Genomic DNA, 13,593 nt, shown 5'->3' with positions numbered 1-13,593 from the left:
TTCTTCTGGTTTTGCAGCTGCTGTGGGACCACAAATTTAATTTTCAGTCCACACCCTTATTCATCGGCTCAACAAGTTGAATTAATTGCTATATTTCATCTTTTGCAGCAACTGCCTCCTGGCCCAGCTAACATTATTACTGACTCTTTATATGTTGCCCAATTGGTTCCTCGTCTTGTTACAGGTACTTTACATTCTAAACACCCTGTTCTTACCTCTTTGTTACAGCAGCTTCGATCAGCGCTGCGATCTTATGATTATCCTCTCCATATTGCACATATTCGTGCACATTCTGGCCTCCCTGGACCTCTATCTCGAGGCAATGAAACAGCTGATGCATTAACCACACAAATTTTTCCCGTGTTTTCTTCCCCAGAAAAAGAGCATGCTGTTCTACACTCCAATGCTTTTCGGTTACCTTCTGCCTATCATATTCCTTTACATCAAGCTCGTTGTATCCTCCAGAGATGTTCTGCCTGTGCACCATATCTATGCCGGACCTCTCCAGCTGGAAGTAACCCACGCAGTTTGTGCCCTAATCAGATCTGGCAGATGGATGTCACCCATTTCCCTGCTTTTCGCCCTTTATCATATTTACATGTTACTGTTGATACCTTTTCAGGGTTTTTGTGGGCAACAGCCCAGTCAGGGGAAGCCTTTGTTCATGTTCAAACTCATTTATTTTCTTGCTTTGCTGTTATGGGCCTTCCCACGAAACTCAAAACAGACAATGGTCCTTCTTACACTTCGCGTCGTTTCTTTGATTTTTGCAGGGAATGGCAGATTCTTCATCTTACAGGCATTCCTTACAATCCTCGTGGCCAAGCCGTTGTTTAACGTTCTCATCGTACTTTAAAAACATTGCTTTCCTCTTTAATTATAAACAGAAAAGGGGGAGCACAGGGAGGATGACATCACTGGATACAAGAAACCCTGTTATCAGCTCTTTTTACTTTAAACTTTCTGAATTTACCACAGGGGGACCCTGTAACACACAGCAGTAAGCATTTTGCCGCTCAACCAGCACGCAGTGTGCAAGAACCAGTATGGTTAAAAACCCCAGAAACAAATGAGTGGGAGGCGGGGGTGATGATTTTAAAGGGAAAAGGCTATGCTTCTGTCATTTTAGATGGATCCTGTGAAACAATTTGGACACCTCTTTGGCTTGTCCGGTCCCGGATCCCGGCCATCCAAGAGACCACCCCAGACTCTGGATGACAATACCATGAGAGACCCTCCGGCCACTTCTCAGCCACTACAATGGGAGACACAGAAGCCATTGATCCAAGGCATGGCCCGTCTTTCAATGAAAAGAAAAAGGAAGGCCACCAATAGTCCTGTTGCACCCATTACATGGGGCAGTGTCAAAGCACTCAGCAATCACGGTGAACAAGTTCTCCGCAACCAGGGAGCTCCAATTAACCCGGAAAATATGTTCCTTGCTATGGTGGCAGTTATCACGTGCGCCTCTGCGGTAGGTGCCAACTATACATATGTATATTGGGCATACATTCCACACCCCCCATTGCTACAGGTGGTGGAATGGGGACACATTGGGCCTGTCGTCTTCACCAATATGGACTCATGACTTGGCATGATGGAGGTATGGCACCCCCGAGACCTCGCTTGTCGCTTGCTTCTGGATGGTGGGGACCTGAACAATGGGACTTTTGGAAGCTAATAGTCGCCACCACCCTTATGCAATTTTGGAAAGGCAACTTCTCGGGAACATCACATTCTGTGTCTCATTATCACTTTATATATAATACCAGTTTCTATATACAAGCCTGTGTTCGATTCCCTTATGTAATAGCTACTGGCACTGTTTCCTTTGATGAAAAAGTTAAAACTGTAACATGTAATGACTGCTCTTTATACTCCTGTGTTAACTCATCGGCTAAGTTTAAGATTAGCCGACACTCTCATTGTGTTAAAAGCTAGAACACATTTGTGGCTGCCTGTGAACCTGACTCGACCCTGGGAGGGGTCTCCAGTGACTGGGACATTACTTAAGGTGATTGGGAAACTCCTCCGCCGCACTAGATGTTTTGTGGAATGGCTTGTGCTTGCCATACTTGGACTGATTGCAATCACAACTATGGCAGCGGTTGCCGGAGCGGCACTTCATACTGCAGTACGGACTCATGATTTTGTTGCTAATTGGCCTCATGACTCTCGACTCCTCTGGCAACAACAAGTCCGCATTGATGAAGATTTACAAAAACGAGTGGGAGAGTTACAACAAACTATTCAATAATTGGGTGATCAATTTATAACTGTGCAACAACAAATTGTTACATTGTGATTGGAATGTTAGTACTTATTGTGTAACTCCTGTGCAATTTAATGATGTTTCTACTTCATGGTCTCAAATTCAGCATCACCTTAACTGTGTTCACGGTAATTTGTCTTTGGATGTAAAGTCTTTGCAAAATCAAGTACTTCAATACTTTTCTAAAAAATTGCCTACAAATTCTATTGATGGATTGGCTGAGGGTATTGCCAATGCTCTAAAGGGTATGGACCCTCGTTCATTTAATCAAAGTCTGACTCATAGTATTGGGAGTGGAATTATAGCGATACTAATATGTACTTTGTTGTTTGGAATAGGGTACTACTGCCTCCGACGACGGACAAGCCTCTGGTTCGACTCAGCTAAATTGATTCTTAAATTATTAAAGACAAAAGGGGGAGATGTTGGAGGCGGCCACCCTGCGTAGTAAGCGGAAGGGCCTTGACCCGAGTCTCTAAGGCATGTGAAAACACATGCGTCTCGGAGGAAAACCTCTGAGTGACAGGACTTGGTGTTGAGAGCCTGGAAAGTGACCTGCGTGGAGTCGGGCTTGTACATCTCCACAGCCTGAGAATAATAAAATGGAGAGATCCTGCGCAGTAAGCAGAAGGGCCTTGACCTGAGTCCCTAAGGCATGTGAAAACACATGTGTCTCGGAGGAAAACCTCTGGGTGACAGGACTTGGTGTTGAGAGCCTGCAAGTGAACTGCGTACATCTCCACAGATTGACAACAACAAAATAATGAGCGAACTTCCCAGGCTCAGGCTAGGAGGCGATAAGATTATGTGTGTGAGAACTAACCGCCTGGTATCCTACTGTCTGAAGTAAATAGATAATAGTAAGAAAATAGACTAATCATTCATACGTGTTATCATTATGTGGTATGCTTTGATGTTACACCTGCTACCATTAAAATAGTATATAATAAGCACTAAGACAATAAAGGTTTGCTGCATGCTGGACATGACAGTCCCCCATGTCTGATTTCCTTCACCATCGCGGGTCAGGACTCACTAGAAGTCCACACTGCTACTTTTATTAAAACAACATCTGAGCAAATACATGCTGCACTTGGGTTGGCGATATCCCAGTAGTCATGCCATAATGTAAGAAAAGAGTAATGAAGGGAGTTTATAAATGTGAGTATAGTCATCAAACACATAGTAGCGTTTATTTAAACAAGTAGGGTAACAAGTGAAAATGTAGAGGTGAGAGTAAGAAACTTTGTTGGGGGAAAGCGTAAGAGGCTGTACTGTCTGGGGTTGCACATCTAAGACATGAATAAAAAATAGCTTGGTTAAATTGGAGAAATATATGGAGTACAATTATTTATTCTCTCTTTATGTATCCACTACCCTTGCAATTTGGATTGCCATGATTTGGCTTAAAGAATCCATAATTTTAACACATCTTAACCTGACTAAGAAATTTCTGTTATGATTGCATTTCTAGGCTGCCATATTTTGGTGGTATGAGCCTAGACTTTCACATTAGCTTTCTTCATCTATAATGGGGCAATGATATTAACCTTGTGGGATTTTTACAAGAATTAGAAAAGAAGCTACATGTGAGGGCCTGAAACAATAGCTTCTGGATTTCAGGTCCAGGTAATTTGCCAGCCTTTACTGTCTCATCCATGACATTATTTCACCATCTTGGCTTGTTTTGTCAAATCTTGCAGATCTTACCATTGGTCTAATCCCCTTTAGAAATTACTCTTGCTGTCTGTGTCCTAAGCATGAGTTTCATTTGGATTGTGAAATCTTTGAGTTTCACCTTTGCTAATAGGAATTGTATTAGCTTAGCAATTTGGAGGTTTTTACACCTGAAAAATTTGCTGGAGATAATGGATCTGAGGAATGGTGGAAGTCAGACAAGTAACTTAAATTCAGGTACTTTCCTTAATCTTACTTACTTCATAGCAGTTTTCACATTTTTTTTTAAGATTTATTTATTTATGCATACAAGAGCTGGTGTATAGGCCAGAGGTGCAGGGGGTGAGAGGATTCACCAGAGACAGTGTGGGGAGCAAAATAGGCAGATTGGCTGAAATATACTGCTGAGGGGAGCAGTGGGCGAGACAGGAGAGGTCTGCTGTGCTTTATGGGTTGCTCCCTGGCTAGCCGGGGATTGAACTTGTGCTGCAGTGGCTGGAGATAGCCTATAGTGCTATGTCTTTAACCTCTGTGTCACCAGGGAGGCCATGTTTTACTTTCAATAGCTATGTTTTGTACATGTTAGACTTGAAATGCCTATTAAAAAGCCAAGTGCATATATTACTTATTAATTTTTAAACTTTATTGAGGAATAATTGACAAATATAATTCTATATATTTAAAGTATACAATGTAATCATATGCATATACATTGTGGAATGATTATCAAAATCAAGATAATTAACACATCCATTTCATCATATAGTTAATTAACATAGTTGACCCTTTTTTGTGTGTGTTTCTACCTTTAGAAACTTTCAAGTACACCAAACTTTATTATTAAATGTACCCACTGTCTTGTATATTAGAACCTTAGAACTTATAATTCTTATAATTGAAAATTCCAAATAGACATATTTAACAATCAATTAGATATTTACAAGTCTAGAATTTAGAAAAGAGATTTAAGCTGAAGTTGTAAATTTTGGATTTATCAGAAGATACATGGTATGTAAATTCATGGAATTAAATTGGATCACCTTGTGAATAAATATAAATGAAAAAGAATGAGCACTGGAGCATTAACAAATTCAAAGGTCAAGAACATTAATAGGAGTCAATGGGATTGAAAAGAAGTAACTAATCATAGAGGAGGGTATCTCTGGAGAATAGAGAAAGTTTCAAGAAAACAGCAATGAGCTGCACCAAGTTATACTGAGTAGTCAAGTAAGAAGAGAAAGAAGAGGACCTTTCTGGTGGCACAAGGGAATAAGTCTTAGCGCTATGAAGCTATCCACAGCCTGCTGCTCCCCTCAGCAGTGTATTTCAGCCAGCCTGCCTGTTCTGCTCCCCACTCTATCTCGAGTGAATGCTCTTACCCCCTGCACCTCTGGGCTATACCCCAGTTGTTGTATGCATAAATAAATAAAATAAATTTTTATTAAAAAAAGAATTTAGCATTGAATTTAGTATGATGGTAGTCACCATGTTAATAATGACATAGAATCTTGGAATTTAAGCTGAGTAAGGATCAAAATGAGGATATGAAAAGAAGTAAGAAATGGATAGATCAAGTAATTGTAGTTATCAGGGCATTGAGGCATTGTTGGCATTGGAACATTTGATTGGTTAAGTAGAAAGACAGGAAGAGGGGGACAAAGAGTTTGAACTTGAAATGGAGTTTATGAGTCATTAATAGTGGCATAATGTAACCTGTGATACAAGGAATCATTGCAGCACTGTTTGTAATATCCAAGTTATGTAAACAACCTAAGTGTCCAATGACAGAGCAGTAGATTTGGAAGATGTCATTCGTATACACAGTGGAATATAATTCAGCTGTAAAAAAAGATGAACTCTTACCATTTGCAACATGGATGGAGCTGGAGGGAATTATGCTAAGTAATGTAATTAGGAGAAAGAAAAATATGATATGATTTCACTCATATGTGGAATATCTAGAAACAAAACAGAGTAAATGAAAAAAACTAAACCAAAACAAACCCTAGAACCATGACTACAGAATTGAAGTTACTGGAGGGGAAGGGAGGGGAAATTTGGGGAAAAAAAGTAAAGAGGAAGCCCAGTGGTCTATGGTACAGGACTATGAGTAATTTGGTGGTAGGTGTGGTAAGTTGACATATATTTGAGGTGTGAACATATACCCCTAAATAAAATCCAATGTTGTAAACCAAAGTTACCTCAATAAGAAAATAATACATTTAAAAGCCTAATGTAATAAAAATAAAGTTTACTGAAAATTTTTCAAATTATATAATGATTAATAAGAACCACTCAAATATATTTACACACATCATGTGTGTGTGTGTACACTAAAGAGAAATAGAAGATAATGGATTCATTGATATGAGTCCTAGTCAACTAGGGGCTTAAGGGGAGAGGCAAAGACAATAGACTAAATGTTGTAAGGAAGATCAAGAAGGGTATCAGCCCCACCTTCAGGCCAACTGATTAGAAAGGAAAGACACTACCTGCCATTAGTGAAAGCTACATAGAGGTATTTTCAAATTACAGCTAGTCTCAGAGAAGATGAATAATATGTTCAGACAAGAAGTTGTGTATATAATTTTGATGATGTCAAATCAAAAATTCTAGAGAAAACTGTGGAAGTGTGTGGGGGGTTGGGGAAGGGTGGGAAATAGAGTATGATAAGGGAATTTGAAAGTACACAGCCATTAGGGAGCAAGAGTCAGGAAATTATGGATGACCTGGGACTCTTGACCTCCTTTGGTGAACAGTGAAAACAAAGTTGTTGAGTATGATGGAATTAAGGCATGATGGTCTTCTAACACAGGTTGTTTCATTAAAGTTGCAGGTATTAGGCTCGAGCAAATAGGGCTTTGTGAGATCCTCTCAGCTATAACCTCTTTTTTTTTTTTAAAGATTTGTTTATTTTTATACAAGATTCGGGGTACAGACCAGAGGCACAGGAGGGTGAGAGGATTCACCAGAGACAGGGTGGGGAATAGAACAGGTAGACTGAAGAAATACACTGCTGAGGGGAGCAGTAGGCGAGACAGAAGAGGTAGGCTGCACCATGTAGGTTTCTTCCTGGCCGGCCAGGATCACACCTGAGCTGCAGAAGCTGCAGACAGCTTCACAGTGCGGCGCTCAACCACCTGCACCACCAGGGAGGCCCTCAGCTATAGACTTTTTTGGCTCCAGAAATATGGGGTACTCTGTAGGAAATAAACTGATCTATGTATCCTTCTATCTACAGGTAAATATTATATAACTTCTTTCCTCTTTTGTTTTTAACAGTTTATTAAGGTATATACCAATACATACAGTAACTATATTTCTAAAGTATATAATTTAATACCATTGTGATCATAAAACCATCATCACAATCAAAATAAAATATCTAGTCCCCAAAAATGTTTGCTCAATGTTCCTTTATAATCCCTCTCTCCTGACTTCCTTCTTCTATCTTCAGGAAATGACTCATCTGCTACCTGTCATTCTATAGATTAATTTGAAATTTCTAGAATTTTATATAAATGAAATAATACAGTATGTAGTTTTATTTTGTGTCATTTCTTTCACACACCATAACTATGCTGTGTCATCCATGTTGTGAGTATATCAATAGTCCACTATTTTATATGTTCACATGTTGATAGCTATGTGGGATATTCAAATTTTGAGCTATTTTAAATAAATCCATACAAACATTCCTATACAAGTCTATATGCTCTCACTTCTCTTTGGTAAATACTTAGGAGTACACAAAATGATTCACTTAATAATAGGTGTATGCTTAACTTTTTAAGAAGCTGCCAAAATGTTTTCCAAAATGAGTGTACCATTTCCATTCCCACTAGTAATATGTGAGAGTTCTAGTTGTTCAATATTGTTATTATTCTTTCTGTTGGTCTCTTCTTTTTATTTGGTATTTGTATTAAATGCTATTATTGACATGGTTGGATTTAAGTATATTGTTATTTTTTTGTATTTGTCCCATCTGTTGTCTCTTTCAATTTTTCTTCTTTTGGAGTATTTTTGTAATATCAGTTTATCTCCCTTTTCTTGGTTTATTAACTCAACCTGTCTTGTCTTATTTTTAGTCATTTCTTTGAATTTCTGATAAACAAATCTCAGTTTTCTTGAGTAAGATATTCATGACTCACAATGATACTTCAGAATCACTCTCTGTCTTGATTTTATGGATGAGAAAAATGAATTAAGTTTCTTAAAGTTATGCAAGTAGAAATTACAGAGATTCCACTCAAATACAAATGTGTCTTTTCCCCAAATCCATATTTTTTACTTATGCTATATATATATATATAAATCAGTTATTTATATATAAAAATCAGTTATTTAGGCTACATTTGGTATCTAACCCTAAGTAACTATAGTCCTACCGAAACTTCAATATTGTGAATTATTGAAGAGGCCAAATGGAAGACTCTTTATTGAGAATAGAATTGACCTTACAACAAATCTTTCTGCCTTTCATCTCTCCTTTGTCCCTCCCTCCTTCCTTCCTTCCTTCCTTCCTTCCTTTTTTTTTTCTGTCTTCCTATTCTGTTGTTTACTGAATTCATCAGGGTCATCATCTAATATTTGAGATCTAAACCTTCTGATCAGTCAGAAAAGTAAGGAGTAGCACTATCACCGAGGCTATATTAAAAAGAAAATAAACTGACCATTGAGATACTAGTGACATGTCATCTTGAAAATTATTCTTTATAAACAGACATCAGGCTATTTTCTTCACAAATCATGTTTGTCTATGGTAGGATGTTTATTTTTTTTAAATTCTTTTCTTGTCCCAAGAAAAGAAGCTTAAGAATTGATTAATTCTGTTTATCACTCTCAATCTAGAGATCTTGGCATTAGATCTCACCTAACTTGAAAATGGGATGCTAGGAAGAAATAAAATTAAGAGTTTGGGCATATAGACAGTCAGACATTTGGAACCCTAAATGATTGTCTCTAAATGAAATAAGGAGGAGAAATAAATAGTATTTCATCTACTGTATTTCCTTCATTCACATTAATGAAGGGGAAGCAGCAAAGTGTGGATAAAGGGGCTTAGAATATACCCACATTGCTTTGATCTTTTCCAGTGTCCCTCAATCTATATGTTCTTAGTTTATCTTTTAAAAATTGGCTGCTGTTGTTCACTTTAACCCCTTGAATTTTCTCTGAGTTTTAGGAAGATGACTTTGTGTGCTGGGAGTGCCACCTCCAGAACCCCTTAGCTGGCCACACACACCACCATCACCACCACCACCACCTGAAATTATCACCAGTCTTTATACTGCCTCAGAGGTAGTGAGAAAGAACAGAATTTGAGATTTAAAGGCCTGAATTTAAGTGAAACACTGGCTTCCACTGAGTAATTTGCTTTAGAAAACATAGCTGAGGCAAGTTGTTTTCAAGTCTTTTTGTTTCTGAAACCAAAGATTATTCTTGCTAAAGATAACTTTATCCCTATGTGCATCTTGCAGAACAATTATTCATTTAAAAATTTCTTGCAATACATTCTTGGATGAAAAGATTGAGAAAGTCAATTGGAACAAGCTTTTTTCCTGTTGAAATCCTGATTTGGGAATTTATTACCAAATGACCAGATTTCAGTATTTTAGACCGGAATGAGTTAGGGTTCCAGAGCAGCCACAGTGGTTTAAAGAGTGGAAATGAAGACAATCAGATACAAATGTTGCATTTCCTAATTTCAGTGGGTATGGTTTGAAAGCTAATAAGAGAGGCTAGTGACTTGGGGTATTCTAGCAGTGTTGACAAGTATGTGGTGTGGGTGTGTCATTCAGTTATAATTACGTTTCCCTTAAGTCTTTTTTTTTTTAATAGAGGCATGTTTTATTTATTTATTTATTTAGTTTTGTTTATTTATTTATACAAGCACTGGGTACAGTCAGAAGTGCGGGAGGGTGAGAGAATTCACCAGAGCCAGAGCGGGGAGCAGAGCAGGCAGAAGGACCGAAGTACACTGCTGAGGGGAGCAGTGGGCGGCAGGAGAGGTCTGTGGCCATGTGGGACTCTCCTCCAGTGGCCAGGGAGCAGCCGGGGATCGAACCAGCACTGCAGAGGCCGCAGGCAGCTTCGCAACCCAGTGCTCAACCGCTGCGCCACCGGGGAGGCCCCGACCCTTAAGTCTTTTCTTAATGAATAAGAGGGTGTATGTCTAGAACATTAGTAACTGTATCTAAATATCTTAGGATTGTATAAAACTGTATTTTACTTAAAGATAGGAAACCAAAATATGTGCTCCATAACACTTTAAATGAAGAAGGTGTGACTGGGAATCAAACCAGTAGTAATGCAATGGTAAAATGCAAGGAGGAAAATCCCTGATCTAGAGATTGGCTGAGGAGTCTGTAAGTTTTCTGCATCGGCAACAGAACACATGCTGCGATCTCTTTAGTGGTACCAGAGCTAGAGCTACGGAAGTGCAGGCACATGCACTTGGGGAAAAGCCAGCCTGCCAGAGCACCAGTTTGCTGCTCCAGGATCCTGGATAATCAAGTGCCTGAGGCTCAGCCTTTCCCTGGGTTTCTCACAGTTTCTATGTGTCAAAAATCTGAAGTATATCCCTAGGACTCTCATGAGTTTACTTTCACACTATTGGCCAGGACTCTTGTCTCTGCAGGCTGACTTCAAGCTTACCCAGGTGTCAGTCCTTCCCTACAGGAACATCTCTGCAGGGTTGCTCACAACATGGTTTCTCTGAGAGAAAGTGACAGCATAAGAGAATAACTAAAATGGAAGGTGCTATCCTTCTGTAACCTAATTTTGGACATGGTATGCCATCACTTCTACTTCATGCTGTTGGTCATATAGCTCAGTGTCGGCGGGGGTTCTATGGGATGTGAATACTATTGGTAAGGATCTTAGGGACCATCTTGATGACTGCTGGCTACACAATTCCAATAATAGTTTCTCTGTCTAGAACACTGTGATGAACTAGTGATATCCATGATACAGATGGCACTTACTGGAAAGCCTCACCACCACACATAGACTGTGTTACTAGTCATAAGAAGGAGCTGGCACTAATGCAAATTCATTTTATCCCGTTAGACATCCAAGGCCTGTATCTTCTACTGGTAAATTTATTGTGTTGCCTTTGTATATGAAGTAAACTCGTAACTAAGTACATAGTGTATAATGTATTTGGGATACAGGAAATATAAGCAAGGCATACATCAACCATAAATCATGGCTGATATACTGAATTGTTAACAAGAATCAGTTAATAAGATTCATTTCTAGTTTCATGTGTGTCAGTGACTAGCAGTTCAACATCAGACAGGTCACTTAAACTTTTTGAACTAATTATATCAGCTGAGAAATGAAGATGTTGTAGGTGATTTCTAATAGTGCTACAACTTCTAAAGCAGTTTATTTGATGGTATTCTAATTATATTAATTTGGTATTCCCAATAAGTTTCATTTCAGGAGATAATTATCTGCATAGCCCTTCCATAGTAAGAGAAATTCATAACAAATAGGCCAACAGTCTCACTGAGTCATGGCTAACAAGACATTTTTAATAAAATAAGGTGGTGACAGCATTCACTTATAACATAAGTGCTAGGTTGCTGGTAGGAGAAAGCTAGTTTTAAAAGATGGTGCATGAACTCTACAGATTCCTTTTTTAGGGACAAGAGCAGGATGTCCCCAAAATTTAGTTTTTGTGGGTCATATATACAGTTTGCTGTTGTCTATGCCTATCGGTCTATATGTATACATTCTTAAAACCTTTATTGAGGCACAATTTGCATGCCATATAATTCAGCAATTCAGAATAATTCAATGATTTTTAGTAAATTACAGTTCTGTAATAAAAACCACAATTTGATTTCCATCATCCCCAGAAGATTCCTTACAACCACTTAATAGTCAATTGTCCTTCAGACTCCCATTTCTAGGCAACCATTAATCTACTTTTTATGTCTATAATTTGCCTTTTCTGAAAATTTCATATGTATTCTTTTGTATCTGGTTCTTTCATAAAGGAAAAGGCATTTGAAGTAATCCATGTTGTAGTATGTTTTAGCAGTTTGTTCTTTTCATAACATTCCTTTGCATTACAAACCACATTTTGCTTATCATTTTACCTGTTGATAGACATTTGGTTGCTTCCCTATAGTGATTATCATGACTATTTCTGCTGTGAACATATACATACAAATCTTTGTAGACATATGCTTTCATTTCTCCTGGGTATATACCTAGTAGGGGAGTTGCTTATATGGGTTACATTTTTATTAAAAAGTGTCAAACTGTGTTCCAGAGTTGCTGTACCATTTTACTTTCCCACCAGCAATATATGCAGGTTCACATTCTCCTCCATCCTGGCCAGCAGCTGTTGCTGTCTGTCTTTTTAATTACAGCCACAGGCATTGCTGGGCAGTGAGCTAAGTGGAAACTGGGGAGTCACCTTCTATCCAGTGGACCCCAGTTCCAGATCCCATGCTGTACTGACAAAAATGTCTTGTGTTAGTAGTCATTGTAACAACTGTTTTCTAACTAAATTCTACCTCGTTGAACCAAAAACAATCCCTACTTATTTGCATAGATGGGCTGTATATTGTTGGGGTTTTTTTTTTATTATCAAAACTACCCAAACCAAACTAAAAAAAACACCCACCTATTTCAAATAGTTCATTTACCAATGCCACTCATTTAGTAGCTAACAATTTTTAAAAAGATTTTGTTTTGTTTTGTTTTTGCATAGAAGAACTGGGGTATTTCCTATGTTTATAGCAGCACTGTTTACAATAGCTAAGCTTTGGAAACAACCCAAATGCCCAAAAGTAGATGACTGGATCAAGAAGATGTGGTACATATATACCATGGAATATTACTCAGCATTCAAAAAAGATAAACACATGCAATTTGCAGCAACATGGATGGCGCTGGAAGGGATCATGCTCAGCGAAATAAGCCAAAAAGAAAAAGAAAAATACCGGATGGTCTCACTCGTAGCAGGAATCTAGAAAACTTAAATAAGGGACCAGGAAAATGAATATAAGAAAGTGAAAATCAAAATCAACAAAAAACTATGAACCAGAGACACTTTTTGGGGGTGGGGGGGGGGGGGAAGGATTAGGGTCAGAATGGGGCGTTTGCAATTGTATGGGGGAATATAAAAATAAAATTTAAGATTAAAAAAAAAAAAAAAAAAAAAAAAGAAGAACTGGGGTATTTGCCAAAGGTGTGGGGAGTGAAAAAATTCACCAGAGACAGAGTAGGGAGCAGAACAGGTGGATCTACTGAAATATACTGCTAAGGGGAGCAGAGGGCAAGACAGGAGAGGTGTGCTGTGCCATTTGGGTCAGCTCCGTGGCCAGGGATCAAACTCAGGCCACAGCAGCTGGCGATAGCTTGATAACACTGAGACTTTACCCCTGGGCCACTAGGGAGGCCATTTGTAGCTAACAATTATATCTTAGAGGCAATGTATTCCAGAAAGTAGTCAAAGGTGTTTTTTATATTAATCCAACATTTTACTTGTGAAAAGGTATACTTCGGGCAAGAAAAATCCTGTGTATTCTGTGTATTTTATTAGGAAAAATATCATTTTCCTCTAGAGTTAATTTAAAGGCCCTGCGTAGTATTTTTACAAATGTAAACAAAAAATGAAATAT

Source organism: Talpa occidentalis, unplaced genomic scaffold (genome assembly GCF_014898055.3).
Source record: "Talpa occidentalis isolate TD23 unplaced genomic scaffold, MPIMG_talOcc4v2.1 talOcc4.8, whole genome shotgun sequence".
Taxonomy (NCBI): domain Eukaryota; kingdom Metazoa; phylum Chordata; class Mammalia; order Eulipotyphla; family Talpidae; genus Talpa; species Talpa occidentalis.
This window is presented reverse-complemented; position numbering follows the sequence as displayed.